Raw genomic sequence first — 17,500 nt, 5'->3', positions numbered from 1 at the left:
ATTTTAAAATGTTATAAAATTCTGGGGTCTATATTATGTGATCGAACGTTAAGGTAATCAAACACCTAAACATCGACTCATAAATGTCGAACCCTAAAAACCGCGAACTGCTATTTACGCAAATTTTTTCCCTGGGAAAAAAACTCACTTGGCCATAGGAAATAAAACAAACATTTAAACACTAATCAAGTGGGAAGCTTTGCCCCCCACACCACTGGATGTGGGGGAGTGTGCCCCCCACACCCCCCTAACTAAATATACCAACTCCAAGATTGCTCTACATTGGGGAAAAGGTCAAATTACCAATGATGGCCAAGCAATTTTTTTCCTAGGGAAAAAATTCATGTAAATGGCAGTTCGTGATTGTCAGAGTTCAACATTTACAGGTCGACGTTTAGGTGTTCGATCACCTAAACGTTCAATCACGTAATATAGACCCAAATTCTGATGAGAAATTTGGCAAAAAAGTGGTCTTCCATTATGAGACGCTAGATTCACCTACACCTGGATATCCCCAATAAAGAGATTCAGGGTTGGTGAGGTTGAATCACAACCTTGACTATGCAGATGAACTTATGGTCTTTCTTACAGAACATGATGTGGTCCAATTGTTCAGCTTAGTAGACTCTTGACTACAAGATCAGTAGAAGTAATTTATAACATTAATATTATATCTCTATCCCCCAAAGTTTTTAGAAGAAGCTTCTGCTTACCTATGAGACTCCATTTCTGCTGTTAGTATTTGTACTCTTCCAGCTGTTTTACATTTTTCAGGCCCTTCCAGCTAATCCTGGCAGAGTTGTCTTTAGTACTCTGAAGATGATGCTTTTTTTCTTTGGTAAGAGGAAAAGCTGAAGGTAGCATTTAAAAGATGGTCACTCAAAAGATAAGATAGGAGGGAGGTTTGGAAGTCATCCAAGAGATAAGTGAGGTTAGAAAGTCAACCAAGAGATGAAGAATTTTGGGAGTCATGCTGAATTCTACGACTACTGGAAGGTGGCACAACTTCTTCCTTTGGAATGCTACTGAGTATGGATATTTTGGATAGAATTACTAGATGAGATGCTCAAGTTCATTTCTTAATCCAGGCAGCAAATCCTTGGATTTGGTCATTGAAGAATAATGGATTGGGAAGCTGGCTTAGATGTATTGGACCAGATAGAATACGGTGTGTGAAAGGAGCCCAGTTATCAGCATTTTGTATTACTGAGTTAGGATTAGGCCAAAGTTAAAATGTTGGCAGCAAATCAAGAATGGGCAGGGGAATGTACCTGTGAATACTTCAAGGTATGTTTAAGCTTCAAGACATGGGAACATTTGATGCATGTAGGAGTGTTGTCATTCTGCTAAGGAAGATGATGCTTCATTTGACAGAATGGGCTACTTTTATTGTGTCTCATAATAGGTGTGAGACTTGTTCTAGACAGCACTTGGTAGGATTTATAATACCTGGCAGAAAGAGTAGGGGTCCATGGATGAGCGATTCCTGATGGACTGGGCTGTAACTCTTGGTTATTCTTTGTCTAAGGGAGGTATTGAGGAGAAAGGCCTGTAGCACACACAGGTACATAACTCATTCCGTGTGACTGACTTTTTGAGTGGCACTTGGCTCCCCAAATATTTTGTAAACCAGGGATACTAGGGTGTAGAGCCATGTTTTTAGTTTATGGTCTGAAGAAGCGGGACATCCAAGTTGTGCTTGAATAAATACAGGGTGGAACTGTGTTTCAAATGAATGAGAAACCTGCTCCAGAGAAATGGTAGTCTAAGCCCCATACCTGTCCCTCAAACATACCGCATATGTATTGCAGACAAGGTTCAGATCCATAGATCAGATGTTACTGATGCTGTTTGATTTGTGGATCTGCAACAAGTCTATAAGGGCTGGATCAAATGCTACTTTGAAGGCCAGTCATAGATTGCCCCTCAGCAGTCTGTAGGAGACTTGATTACAAGTATAAGGCTTTGAGTCAGTTCCCGTAGGACATTTTTTCTATAGCATGTATGCTTTTTGTAAGGAACCTTCAAGAATGCTTCAGTTGTTGTACATGCCTGATCAGGAATATACCAAAGGTCAGACTGTACTGGGTGAATTGTCTGAGGGCTGAGTACAAAGGAACAATGACCTCTTTCTACATAGATGCCATACCTTTTACCTTTGCTTATTGTTGGCACAACATAGAATGTTTTCCTTACTACAGTAGACACATGGTCAAAGACCAAGTCACTGCCCACAAACATTCCCAAATCCCTGACCACAGTGTCTGCTATTAGGGTTTTATTATCAGTGCAGTATTTTCCAGGGGTGGTTGTCTTTCTGAAAGATACTATTATGCATGTTTTGACATTGAGTTTTAGACCATGACTCTGGCACCAATAATTAGTCCATGTCAGGCCTTCTTGTGTCTTTGATAGATTCTACGATGGCCCCTATTTTGCAATAATCTGCAAACTTGGTCAGCTGGAGGTCTTTAATGTTGACCCTGACCTTGGAGAAGTAGAAGTCAAAAAGGAGCAGTGCCATCACAGAGCCCTAGGGATCTCCACTAGTGAATAGGCTTTTTGTGGAACTAGTCTCACCTATCCCAACTTCTTGTGCCCTGTCTGTGGGCTAACTGGCTATCCAGTGAGTGGGTTTATACCTAGTGTAGTAAACTTGTCCAGAATAATGAAATGCAGTATGTCAAATGCTTTGGCTAAGTTGACGTAGGCAGTATGTACAGTTCTTCCCATCTTGTGCTTTAGTGACCTTCTCAAAGAAATCCACCAGGCAGAGTAGGCATGACCTTCCTTGACAAAAAACAAACTGGGGGTAGATGCAATGTTTGAAGGTTTCTTATGTCTGTATTTATCATGTCCATGACTATTCTTTTAATGGCCTTACATAAGAGACTAGTCATGCTTAATAGTCAGTAATTTTTTTGGTCTGTGGATGGCCCACCCTTAAACAGTTACAGTCCACCCTTAAACAGTTACAGTCCTCCATTTGCTTGTAATGAAGCCAGTTTGGAGGCTGTGATGAATGAGGCCATTTTGCTTTGGGAAGTGCAGCATTACACCATGTTGGTGAGGACAAAGTTATGGATATTTGGTTGCTAGTCAGTGTATGGACTAGTTGGTCCAAGACATTCATGTAGACAGTCCAGGATTTTTTGAGCCTGCAAGTTAGACGGTCATGTATGATTCCCAGTTTATAGTAGGGTAGTTGAAGTCACCCAAGTTTATTGTTCTGGGATGAAGGGAAAGTGATACATACCATGTAATAAAATGAACATGAATTTCCCAGGTCATAAAAGGAGGACCTGTAGCCTGTAAGGATGTGGTATGAGATTTTGTTTATGATGATTTGTATGTGGAGGATGTGACGCCCGTGCCCTGGCCCAGCAATCAAGGAGCCTCAATCCTCACCACTAACACCAGTGAGGGGCCTCTCATGTAGGAGGAAAGGATAACAAATACACACAAAGTGCAATTTCCCTTAAAAGCACTCTGAGATCACAGTCGGTCCGGGGCTGGTCACTCCCTTGCTCTCCAGGTCCCCAATAAGACTCCACACTGGCACAGCTATAGGGTCCAGATCTCAGCCTTGTGGGCAAGCTAAAACCTCCAGCACCCTCTCTGTCCAACCAGTGCTTCGTGTCCCTGCCCAAGTAGCTCACACACACACACACACACACACACACACACACACACACACACACACACACACACACACACACACACACACTTTGAGAAGAGTTTATACAACCACACAGACACTCCTGGGGAAGGCTGGCACAGGCTCTCCAGCTGTGCCCCTTTTTCCCAGACTATACGGTAGTATCAGCTGCCACCAACTAATATTTGTCAGCTACGCAAAGGCCCTTAAAAGGGTGTCCAATTCTTACTGTGCAATTTTATTATCCAGTTGGTAGTATAGCTAAACAGTCAAGACTTCTTAGAGTGACTTGGTACAGGATCACTATATACATGCAATCTACTCTTAGAGCTTAACTTATATCTACACAAAACAGCCACAGTTGAAAGGTTTTAAAATCTTTAATAATAAATAATAAAAATACAAGACAATACGTTTTACTACCCAGTGCTAGTCAAGAGTTCAGAGATCACAGAGAGATACTTAAAATAATTCAGTAGTACAGTTCTGACATCACAGAAAAACACTTAGTCTAATCTTTCTAGTTTCTAGCTAGCTCCTAGCTATTTCTAAGAGAAAACACAAGTATAAGATAAACTTGCATATAGAGCAAAGGCAGTGCTGAGTTGGATGGTCTAGACAAAAATGCTTAATGCTCTCTGATTCTCTCTGCTTTTAAAATCACATTCCTGGTTCACATTACATCATTCTTCACACTTCCCTTGGTACCAAGGCTAACAGAAACTATATTCTTTAGTAAGCTCACACCAGGTCAGGAATCAAAGCCATGAAGTACATTTATGCATGCAAATTCTGGCCATTAGCTCTGGCCTTAAAACAATAGCAATAATTCCTTCACCTAGACACGCCGGAGCCAACTTTAAAGATCAAAGACGGTCATAAAATGCTGGACTTAGCTTCCTTACAGCAGAGTGCACTGTTACATTATTTTCCAGTTCCACATGTAACACTATTTTACCATTTAAGACAACAAGCCTGTGGTTTACATTAATATTTACAGATGACAGAATTTTGGAGATAATTCTATCTGGCTAGGCTGTCAGCCTTCACCCATCTTCACCCAATCTTCACAGAGGAATTCAAGTGCATCATGCCGCTTGACCAGCAGTAGCTGCCCTAAATGTGTGTTTGACATTATAGGCCTGCACTGATGTGATGCATTTTGGACTGTAAGCCATAACTCAGTAACTGCAAGATATCTGCATTGTCCAGTATGAGGAAAGATATCAGGGAATGGAGTTTTTTTGCTTATGGTTTATCAGGTTGGCAATGCCTTATAAAGCAATATGTGGGTGGGCCCTTATTCAAATGCCTGGAATAGACTGGTGCAGACCATTCTTGGCAATGTATTTTGGTCTTCTGACCATATCTTCCCATGCTGGCAACTGTTGTACCCCTTTTGAATGACACTAACAATGTAAGCCAATTATTAAAATCAATTATTTTTTGTTCCTATTGTGGCATCATCCTTGAAGAAGGTAGAATGCTGCTCAATGATAGGCTCAAACTAGCCTGGGATAGAGTCTGAGAGCTGCATGACATTTGTCTTTATGTAGTCCAGGGAGGTGCATCTCAGATTATTTACCACTAAATGGATTATGACTGAATCATACCAGACAGATAGCTCAGTGATCTGAGCGCATGTATAATCTGGTGGATTTTGGTCCATGATTGGCAGCTAATTTTGACCCTCTTTAGCTCAGCCTGATGAGTGGGATATTGATATGTCTCGCAATGGAGTCTCCTGTGACCAAGATAGTGGATTGTGTGGTGGTCTTCCTTATGGGCTTTGACATAGAGACAGTATGAGTTGATGCTATGTGTCTAAGTGTGGGTGTCACTTTGGTAGTGTGTTTTTGAGGTCACTGAGGGCATTTATTGTAATCACTGTATCTGGAAGGCCTTTAAGGTTTGGGTAGATTACTTTTCAAATCCTCAGTGTATGTAGATGCCTGTGTTTGTCTTGTGTGTCTGGCAGTTTTTGTGTAGTGTTGTGCATTTCTGACAGCCTTTTGGATATTTGTAATGGCTGCATGCTACCGCCTTACTTCCGAGACAGTGTATAATTGCATCTCTTACATACTGTATCAGATTGTTTGAAAATTAGGTGTTTGTCAGCAAATGTTAAAATGTCTACATTGGCTCAGAATGCCCATTTCTACCAAGCTGGCTGTAGAAACAGTAGGAAAGTTAAGATCCATGGTTTCATGACTGTGTACATATGTATGTATGCGTGTGTGTTTTGTGAAACAGCGAATACTCGTATGAGTGAACTTCTAAACAGCAATGAGTTTAAAGTGAATGCTCATATGAGCAAACACTCAAAAAGAACAATTACTTTCTATTTTTTGTGGGAGGCTGTACCCCTCACACCACGTACTAATTGTACAACTAATTCCGAGATCGCACAATGATGGAATAAGGGCAAGTTCCCTTACCCTGCTGCACCTCTATCCCAACTCAACATTGACCAATCCAGGTTAAAACCAGGCAACTCAAAACGACAGCTTCTTTCAATCGTTTATTCAAAACTGAATATCCAAACTGGAGTTTGAAAAAGTCTGTCATGTGAACAGACGAAAGCGCTTACTCTAACTGCTTTGGTATCCTTGATTTTGTATTGAGTCCTACCGTTTGCAGTTTATACTGATTTGGATATTCTGTTTTGAATAAACGATTAAAAGAAGCTGTCGTTTTGGGTTGCCTGGTTTTAACCTAGATTGGTCAATTTTGAGTTAGTTTTTTTTACCTATCCACACGCTCGCTTGGTTCGTGGGACCTCAGTCCCATTCAAAACAGTGCTGGCAGAAACTTCCCTTAGGAATAATTTTGCTTTTTTGCAGCACGAAAAAGCATTCACTAAAATTGGCGTTCACTCTTCCTAATTGTAACCATATATAATATGGGTTACGAGGGGGATGATATCAAGGTAATTTTGTGCTCCTCTTTGCATAACCAGTATGTGGGTGAACAAATTTGCTAGGGTGCTGGTTGGGTAAGAATTGCATTCTTAGACGACTCTAATTGAGGAATGCCCCTCTTCATGTAAACCTAATGGTTAGGAACTCTTATCGGTAGGTTTTTAGGGAATATGCGATTCCAAGCTCTGCATTTATTCAGGGTACTGATTACTGCCACTGCACAATGAGCTGCTTCAAACAATGTAATGATTTTATACAAGCAGAGAAACTGACTAAGCAGAAAAAACAGCCCACTGGCCAATCACAAAAACACACTTGAAGCTTTCCTCTGTGATTCCCAAGCTCAGAGCAGACCATGCTACCTTCAACTACCACTAGAGTGCAGACCTAATTTTTCTTGACGTAAAATCACACAGGAATGAGGCACAAGTTCAGAAACTATAGAACAAACAACAAATTAACCATCAAACACTTCTTAAGAAAATTACTACAGTACAGAAAATCAGCAGTTAAATTCAATGAAATAAAGGACACTTTACAATGATAAAGTGCAGAGTTACAGTAAATAAATGTACGAATAGCCACTATTGTTTATTTACCATACTTCAGTACACATGACCTTGCAGTTATATTCATATGCAGTACAGATGCATCCTTTCTCTACTATAAACATAAGAACAATGTATTGCACTTCATAGACTCCATCACCTCCAAAAAACTCTATCCTCCTTCACTTACAGACTTTATATGTTCATAGGTAAGTACTAGGCTAGCTGGCCTTGTTGGTAATTTTAAGCCTAGCCAATTTCCCTTTCAAAGGTGAAAATCAAAATCTGCTTCTTGTGTCTGTGAGGGAAACACCTTAACCATTAAACCAACCCCCATAAGAATCCAATCTTGTACCCTTCACTACATACACGTAGCAGCTCAATAAGAGCTTAGCCTTAAACTACTGTGCTAACTGCCAGTCCTATAGCAGAAGGCAAAATACAAATTTCTATCTTTTTTTTACTATCATAAAGTAAAAATATTCCTGTTGCATAATTAGACCAGCAATAATCTACCATAAGATCATCCATTCTTAAGATATATTTATTCCCTCATCTTTCATGTCATTTACACATTTTATATAGTGAAACTATGGGTTGATGCTTTGCCATAACGTGTTGATTTCTTTAATAAGAAAAATCCTAATGAAGAGTATCCCTCCCTCCCAAAATTTATTGATTCTGCATAGTTATATAGATGCCACTCACACATTAGATGTTATTTATAAGATCACTGTTGCAGTATTTATTACCAATGGGACAGCAAGGATAACAGCATGTCTAGCCAGTGTACAAAGCTCAGACTCTTTCCTCATGTGCAGTATATCCGCTCTAAGCATGAGCTGCTTAGATGTTAAGTACTCTGAGCTTTGATACATACATACAGAAGCATTGGATTTAATCTTGTGTGTAAGGTTTACTATCAGAATTTAGATTGGCACTAGTGAAGCTTGGAAGCCGCGGTGGTGCAGTGGTAGCATTGTTCCCTAACAGCAAGAGGTTCTCCCATTCAATTCTCGGCTGGAGCACCTTCTGTGTGGAGTCTGCATGTCCTCCCCGTGGTCGAGTGGCGTTCGAAAGACATGTGTAGAATGGGTGTGCCTTTGTTGAAGGTTGGGCGTCGAGCTGGCACGTCGGCACCCATAAAAAATCTACTGCCAATCATTAGCGGACCGGAGTTCCTCTGTGGTGACCCCTAACCAGGGAAAGTTGAAAGAACAACAGCAGCAACTTAGTGAAGCATGGAAGGTTGAAGGGCAGTTTTCAAGTGTGTAATGCGGATCCGGAAAATGTTCAAATCCACATTAGCAAATGGTAGTGTACGTTCACTAATGTGGAATTGATGATGTTCTGATAACAGATTGCATTACAGTGGGGATTAGGAAATATTGCATTACAGTGAGGATTAGGAAATGTACCCTTTCATCACTATAGTGCAATCTCTGACTTGGAATATATAATGTGCTGGGGGGTGTGCAGGGGGGCTTGCCCCTTGCAAAAACATTACCGGTAACAAGGAATTTCAACATTGGAACTTCCAGTGTTCAAATGTCAATTTCATGTTACCATTTCTGTAATTTTGGTAATTTTATTGCCAATTTCAGCAAAATAGTTCAATCAAAAGGTGGAAAATTATTTTGATTTTCCACATTTTGATAGTAAAAAACCTCGGTACAGATCAGTTTAAGTGTAGAGATCTTGCAGATAAATACCCTGTTAGGGATCCTTCCTCTTTTGAATTATTTTTTTGTGTGAAGCATCACATTTCTTATATAGGTCAGAAAGAAAAGGGAAGCATAATTGTGGGTGTCAGATACCATACAAAGACTCCAGCTTGAGTTGTATATTGTGTAGGGGCCAAACACTATGTAAAAACCTATAGCATTTGGTAAGCATTCACCCCCAGAACTATTTACATAGGCTTAATTTCCTCAGGACTTGGAAAATAAACATCTTTCAAACATATGTTTTGCAGCTAGGGCATCCTGAACTGTGGACCTCTCTTCCCAGCTGAAAAATAAAATATTTGGGGGAGGTGCCATTGGAAAACCAGATATTTTCCTCCCTCATTTGATCTGAGAATGACAACTCTGCTGGGGCACCTTCACAGCCCCTGGGACTGTCTACTTCTGTCTACTTCTCCTGGGCCCTCCATGCCATTATGGCTAAGGATACCAGTATGTCCCAAATACTGAATGCATGGTTGAGATAGCTGTGAAGGGAGAACCTATATCACTCTTATCTGTGGGTGAGGGAGTTCTTCACCACTTTTAGTCTGACAGGGCATTTATGGTTCACTAATGGAGGTAATTACAATGGCTTCTACCCAGAAGTCCATTCACCTGGTTACTCCTAGAAAACCATCTCAAAAGACTAAACATATTTCTTCCCCCAACAGTCAGAAAACAAAGATTGGATTGATTTTGCTCTTCACAGCTTTCTTCCTCTTCCTCATCCTCTACTCATTTAAAGGTGAAGAGTGCCTTTTTCTGAGTAGGAAACATTTTGATTCTGACCAATAGAAAAATTAGGCATTTCTTTAAATGGGTGGGTAAAGAGGTTCCGGACTACTAAAAAGGGTGCTATGAACTTCTGAGCATGGATGGACACTAAGCCTGTGACTGCTCTCCAGACTAGGGGATGCTGGAAGCTACATTTCGGGTGCTTCATTATCCACTGATTCCCATTCTCTGGCTTCTAAGAAGCCTGACAGGTTTTTCTGGCCCTCCCCTCCTGTAATCCCATTCTTAATGACAGGAACAGAAAAAATCCCTTGATAGGTATAACAAAGTGTACACATCTGCAGTCTTAGCTTTTAGAGCAATCAATTAACAAACGCACGTGACCAAGTTTCTTCTGTTTTAAACAATGTGGGACAAGCTATGGCAAATCTTCCTAATTATGATGTGAAACTAATTTAAATGGCATTGATCATTTTTTATGTCCGGTACCTAACTATCAGATGTGGCCATGATGCTGGTGATGTTGCCATTATTGCATCTCCTTTTCATTCAAGCCTTGTATGACATGCTAGACCTAAACAATGTTTATGTTCCTGTTCCCCATTCAAAAGAATCACAGATCCTTAAAATTCTGTTTTGGTTTTGCATTACGAGTTTAGTTTTTACCCTTTGGACTGTGTCTGCACCTACAATCTTTACCAAATGTCTTGCTCCACTAATAGCTTACTGCAGACTTCATGGTGTTTTTCTTTATCTGATTAATCATCTGATCTCTACATCAGTCAGTCAAGAAGCTGTAATAACTTTGAGGTTCACAATGAATCTCTTCCACTGGCTGGGATTCACCTTGAATCCAAAATCATCCTTCCATCCCACTCTGGCTGGATTTCCAATGATATCTTAGACACTTGTCTGATAACTGCCTTTTTTTCCTCTAGAAGGAATCTAAGCATATCTGTACTTCTCAATCTTTCTCTACCAGAAGATCTACTGCAAGAGAATTTCTAATTGCTCTAGGTTTCATGTCCTTCTTCCATCTGATTTCTCATTCTAGACTTCACGTAAGACAGTGATTCCCTAAGTCTGTTTGGGTCAACACTCTCTCGGATCACTTTCCAGCTCCTTACTATGTAAAGAAGGAGCTAATTTGGTGGGCCACATGAATTTTATCCAACACAAGAGTTCCCCTGTCTCTTCTGAGCCCCTCTGACAGTGGTCAGAAATGCTTCCAGCTTTGCTTGGGAGATTTTTGTTAAGGTATAGGAAATTTTGGCACTGCAACTTGGATGATAACACATCAGTCTGAGAGAGAGATTAGCATTTCCAGTAACTTGAAGGAACTAAATTAGCTTATGGTCTCCAGGCACTTTTCTAGGGGTGACCAACACCACTTCTGTAATGTGTAATATCATGTGCTTCATTAGGTCACTGTTGTAATAGCCACAATTGCTTGGGAATTGACATTTCAGCACAATCCAATTGTGCAGGCATCATGTATTCATCAGAGTAGAAAACAGCAATGCACTCTTTGAGCAGAATTAGGATAGACCCTCATGAGTGGATGGCTACACCCAGAGGACTTCCAGGAGATTACCTGTGAGAAACTCGCAAAGCAGAGCTGTTTGCTTCCTGTTTCTCAATGGGAAACCAAAAAGTTATGTTCCAGGAGACTTTGCAAAAAGACCTGAAAAATGGATGAAATATGTTTCTTCTTGATGGGGAATGTTCCTTTATGCTGTTTCCTTGTTCCTCTAATATCTGAAGTCCTACTGAAGATCAAGGAAGACTTGAGAAAGTTGCTTCTGGTGAGTGTATTTTGGCTCAACGAAGTACAGTTGTACAAGTAAAGGAGCTGTTTGAACTGATCATTGTTACAGTAACATAAAGCTGTATGGGATATATCCTGCTAAGGACACTGGATAACTAGCTAGTATGCTAACGGTTTTGGGTGCCTTTCTCATGTATGAAGAATGTGCTGGTATAAATTAAGACATAAAGGCCCTAGAGCTTTCATGTCTTAAAGGTAGACTGCAGCCAAAAAATGCCCAACCTTGAATATCAAAGAATGTCAGCTTGTCATGCCAGAAACCAGGGGACAAAGGTGATTGGGACCCCATCCAGGCCAAGGGCAAAAGCAGAGAAAAGAGGGGATGGGGAAGGCGTAGGTACTGTAACAGTGATCTATTTTTAACATGTTATGATTATTTACACAGCTGTACTATACTTTTGCAGTAGAATAAAGTTGTATGGGACAATGTCCACAGCATTGATAAGGTGGAGGAAGTAGGACTAGAATTCTGAAGACTCTGAATAGCAGAAATAAGAAATCATGTTCTGGTTGTAGAAAAGGAGTCAATTTGCTGTGCTTAGAGAGTGTGCATGGAGAGCCAAGTTACAGCCTCTGTAATAGCTCCAAAGTTCACCCCTTCCCAGATTTAGCCATAGTACTAGTGGAGTGTGCCTTGAGATTCTGACCCCCCCCCCCCACCACCACCACAGTGAGAATAGTGACTTGAAAAGGCTGAGAGCTATGTAGATATGGTTTACTTGAAAACTGATTCCCTTGTTTTTTTTCCCTTCAAAAGAAAGATCAGATTGCCTTGTTTTTTTTTTACCTTCAAAAGAAAGATCTGGTCTGTCAATCTGAATTTTTTGTTATGTCCAGGTAGTATGAGTTATCGTTAAATCTCCAGGATATTCAGAATTCTCTCTCTCTCTCTCCTCCATTCTTAGGAACAGGGAACAATGCAGGGAGAAGAATGGCTTGATTCAAAGCAAACACAGAAACAACCTTGACATGAAGGAGGGGTTGGTTCTAAAAGTCATTGTGTCTTTGCAATTCTTATACTCGTCCAGCCAAAGTCGGAGCAATGACTAAAACTGTCTTCCAAGTAAAAACCTTCATGAAAGAGCTAGCTGCAGTTTTACATGGAGATAGCTTCTCCAAAACAAAATTAAGATCCTGGAAATGAGCCATCTGCCTTTTCAATGGACTCATTTGTAAAATCTCTTTCAAGAACTTCATGAAATGGAAAAGGAAGGAAGGAGATCTAAGGATAAACAGGCAGAAATGACCAATAGATGCACTTCGATAGAAGCAAGGCTTTTTGTGGTGGTACGAGCAGGTACTACATACAGCACCTCTATGATGGTAGCGGCATCTTCTACTTTAAGGGGAACCATGCATACATCACATGCCAACACAAATGTAAAAATGTGCAGAATTTAAACTAGCCATTCCGAGAAGGTGTGTGTGTGTGTGTGTGTGTGTGTGTGTGTGTGTGTGTGTGTGTGTGTGTGTGTGTGTGTGTGTGTATGTATGTATGTATGTATGTATGTAAAGTGAGTGTGTGTTTGTATATAATTTAAACTAGTGGTTCTGTTTTTCTGTATGTAAGTGTGTGTGTGCATGCATGTGTATGTATACAAGTTAAACTAGCTGCTCCGTTCGTATGCGAGATAGTGTGTGTGTGTGTGTGTGTTATATGAGAGAGTAGGTGTGTTTGTTTTGCTGTGTGAGACAGTAGGTGTGTGTATGTATATATAATTTAAACTAGCTGTTCCATTTCTTTCTGTGTGAGAGTGAAAGTGTGTATATGCGTGCATGTAGTTTAAACTAGCTGTTCTGTTCATTGTATTGCTGTGTGAAAGATTAGAGGTGTTTGTACATACCTCTTAAGTGCAAGAAATCTGGACAAAGCCTGACATAATGGGTGGACAAATGTAGGGACAGATTTTAAATATTGCTCTTAGAAAGTTGCTAGAATAATAGCATTTGTGTTAATGGGCATTTTTTGAAGGATATGATGTCTGAAGCTCAGGTGTATATCATTATTTAGTGACTGCAGTCCTCAGATCTTCCCAGTGATTTGCCAGAAAACCACAAATTTTGCAAGGAACAGTCCAAAAACATTTGGGAAAAATCTGGACAGTTGAGAGGTGTGTGTGTGTGTGTGTGTGTGTGTGTGTGTGTGTGTGTGTGTGTGTGTGTGTGTGTGTGTGTGTCTGTTGCTGTATGAGAGAGAATAGGTATGTGTGTGTTGCTGTATGAAAGATAATAGGGGTGTGTGTGTTGCTGTATGAGAGGGAGTAGGGGTGTGTGCTGTGGGTGTGTGTGTGGGTGGGTGTGTGTGTGTGTGTGTGTGTGTGTGTGTGTGTGTGTGTGTGCTGTAAGAGAGAGATGATGTGTAATTTTCTAGTTGAGGGGGCAGGTTAGTCAATTAATTTGATCAGGCTTGACCTTGTAACTTGGTTACAGGAGACAAGAGCCCGAATCCTGTACATCAGCTACCAAACTGCTGAAGGAATTGTGAGCTTCAGTGGAGACAAGAGCCTGAATCCTCTACACAAACTACTTGACTGCTGATGGTATTGTAAGTTTGAGTTTCGGTATATTTTTGGGAAATTGAGTTTCAGTGCATTTACATGAAATTGTGTAACTGACTGTTAGCAAATGGCAGTTACTGTTTGTGCTGTAGAATTTGAGATTTGAAAACAATGTTAGTAGCATAATTACTTGTTGGTTTGTCCGCCATTCACCAGTTTTTTAATGTAACACAATATAGGCAAGTAATTATTCTAGGGCAGCAGACACTGAATTTGTAGATGAAACACTGAAAAGTAAAGTTGTTTGCTAGTAGCAACCTCTTCATTAGTTACAGATCTCTTTAATATGGAATTATTTGGATGACTGTTACTTCTGCGGAGATTGTACTTATTGACTGATATTGGTGGACTGTAATGACAGAAGTTTGAGTGGCCTTTTATGGTTGAAGTTTTCTGAAACTGGTAATTTTGTCATTATTGGTTCATACATTTTGTTTAATTCCTTACTGGAAGAATGTTCAAAACTACAAATTTAAATCATATTCTAACAAGTGGTGTACTGTATTATACAAGGAATGTAATGTAAGAAAATCAGGAAGATGAATCAAAGAATACATACATGTATGTATGGCCCTAAAAATCTGTGCAAGAAGCCTATAGTTTGAAAACATAGCAAAGGTAAACGTAATCCTCTGCTGTTCTGATGCATTTTCTTTGAAGTGGGTATTAATGCCATTTCAATGAATGTGAGCTTCAGTGGCAGAGAAGTTTACTGCTCATGCCAAGTCTGTTTTCACTGTGAGACTGTATAGTTTAGCACATGGTTATCAGTGTTTGTGTTATTTTATTTCAATATCTGTAATCATTGTAGAAGTAAATAAGAAAACAGTATGCACGCTGAGAGGTTTGACCTGTACCTATGGTAACTGGGGAGAAATAGCCAAATAATGGAAAAATAGAAAGCCTGGGCAGGGGCCTGTGGGGGAGCAGGGAGGGTACACTTCATTTTGATGAAAACGCAAACCATCAAATCCCTATTTATCAAACTCAAACAGAAAGCTAAATTCAGCAATCGCTTTCCTAATTTTTTTTCCAGGGAAACTAACTAGTTGACCATCATTGGGAATTTGCCCATTTCCCCACTGTACTGCGATCTTGGAGTTGCTATATTTAGTTGGGGGGCACAGTTGTCAAGTTGGGTAGGTTTTAAATTGTGGCTCTTCTTGTGATGGTTATTAGGTTGAGTCACTTGTTAGTTTCCTGGGGAAAAATTTTGTGGAAGTGATCGCTGTATTTAGTTTTCTGTTTATTGATTTTCGTAAAAAGGTATTTGATAGTTTGTGTTCGACAAAATGATATAGACCCAGGCAGGGATGCCAGGACATTATATCATTTTTACCTCTTAGCCTAATTAACCTCTTATACCACTGATTACTCATTGTATATCTGCAAGGTTTATACCTAAACGTACAGAATCTAAAATGTCCTTCACCTCAAAACCTGGCCTTAATCTTCATACCTTTCATTTCCTAGGTTACTTCATTTATTATTATTTCTGTCTGTATTGTATGCATATGCAGAATGTCATAAAGGGTGCATCGATTGTGATTTATGGCCAATGATTTCCCAAACTGCAAAAATCATGGAACTTTTATTCACTTTGTAATCTAGTAAATTACACTGTGTGTATAATCAAAGAGGGAAAGGAGAGATTTCGTCTGCACACCCCTACAAAAAGAGCACAAATGACCAATTAACTCAGTGATAATGCAGGTAAACTTTGATTATTATCCACTATCATCCTTAATAATTTGCTGTGAGAAGTGACTTCAATTGTTGAATTATTAATACAGAAGATTGTATTTATTTATTTTTTACATGAAAGAGGATTTGAAGAAAAAGGAAGTATTTTTTGAGGAGGGGGGAGTGGCTCAAATGTAACATATGCATACCACTACCTTTTGTTTACAAAAAAAAAAAAAGCACTGTATAGAAGTGCAAGTCAAGTCAGGCTACATTTGAACAATTTACATGGGTATTCGGAAGACCACCAGAGCCCTCACCTTGTCTCTACTATGCTACCAACTAGAAAAAAAAACTTCCATTTAGCTATGAATGGTTTTATACTTGCAGGTTTTCTATCCTTCTTTAATATCCATAGTAGATTCTCTGTAAAGAGGAACCTGAATGAGATAAAAAATTGTCATCCATACAGTCAGTTGTAGCTTGAGAATATTAGAGTAAATGAGAGCACCCTTGTCCTGTATGAGGAAGGCCCTCTCTGTGAGGAAGCTTTTGGTCAGGTGCATGAGAGGGGAGAACCTATGTTGAGTGGGTCAAAAGGGAGTTACAAAATCTTTGGAAATTCTCTTAAGTTAAGACTCTGGTGATTAGTCCATCTACCAGTGAAATTCTTAATTGACAAAGTTCAACAGAGGGATTTGAAAAATAGGGGTAGGGATGCTGGATACATCACATTTTTCTTGAGTAACCTGGGTAGTGAGACAATTCGAATAATGGGTACCATGTATACAGCAATCCTGATATTTCCTTGCTATAGCTATTGATTACAAAAACTGGAGAAAGTATACTTGGGAAAGGTACTACTAGAGGAAGATAAGCCATATAAATATTACTCTGTGAGTGGGAGCCACTGATGATTTATCCAGACTGAATTGAAAACCCGGATTTTGAAACAGATTTTTGACAGGGGAGAAATTCTTAATAGAGTCTGTAAAAAAGAAAGTGGTCATCAAAGTAAGGAAAGATATGAATGCCTTGTAGTTTTCAAAAGGCAATTACTGTTGCTAGACATGTCGGCCTGTCCAGAGCCCCAAGGGTATTCACAAAGGTCAAAGAAGAGAATTGAAAATGTGAAATGGAAAACCTTGGTGTATGAATTTACTGTGATTAGGAATATGGTGATAGGCACCTTTTAGGTTCAGAGTCACTAAAAACTTGGAGGAATTAGAAAGAAAAGAGAATTTATAGTGAGTATTTTGAATTTCTAGGACTTCAACTTAAAGATTCAAGAAGGACAAGTCCAGAACAGCCTCCAGGTTCTCTCTTTGCAAAGTGGAGAGACAAAAAATTTTTGAATAGAATCATTTTCTTTTTTGAGACTCAGGTGCAAATTCTGTTGTGCTTCAATATAACATGTTGGGAAATGATGGGAGGCATTAAAGGAAATTTGAGGATGAAGAGGATATTCTAGGTTTATAGGAAAGAGCACTACCTCCTTGTAAATCCATTGTGAATGATTTTTAGTACCCAAGAATTTGTTTTTTGTGCGAGAGTGTGAGCGAGGGAGAGTCTGTGAGTGTGTATACGTTAGACATATGTAGATGCATATATATGGGTCTACTTCAAATCCTCAACTTGCCAAGTCATTGAATCCCACTTTGAGATGACATCGCAGAAACTGCACAAAATCGAATACCTGGAACATTGAAAACTAACCCTGGGAAAAGAACCACTTACCCAACAAAACAAGAAAAAAATAGATTTTTCACGTCCCTATGGTGTCAGTATAGGACATTTCTTTCACAAGAGAATCTGAAAAAAATATTTCATTCATATTCTTAT

General features: G+C 39.6%; 1 protein-coding gene across 2 annotated transcripts in view; it reads left to right on the top strand.

The window, feature by feature from the left end:
• The window catches only part of LOC122813614 (mucolipin-2-like), a 1,348,087-nt gene that overhangs the window by 1,091,698 nt on the left and 238,889 nt on the right, over positions 1-17,500 (top strand). The gene's annotated exons all lie outside the window — the stretch shown is intronic.

Source organism: Protopterus annectens, chromosome 10.part0 (assembly GCF_019279795.1).
Source record: "Protopterus annectens isolate FY-2018-M chromosome 10.part0, PAN1.0, whole genome shotgun sequence".
Lineage (NCBI taxonomy): Eukaryota > Metazoa > Chordata > Ceratodontiformes > Protopteridae > Protopterus > Protopterus annectens.
Note: the sequence above shows the minus strand (reverse complement) of the source record. Positions and strands in the feature narration are given on the sequence as shown.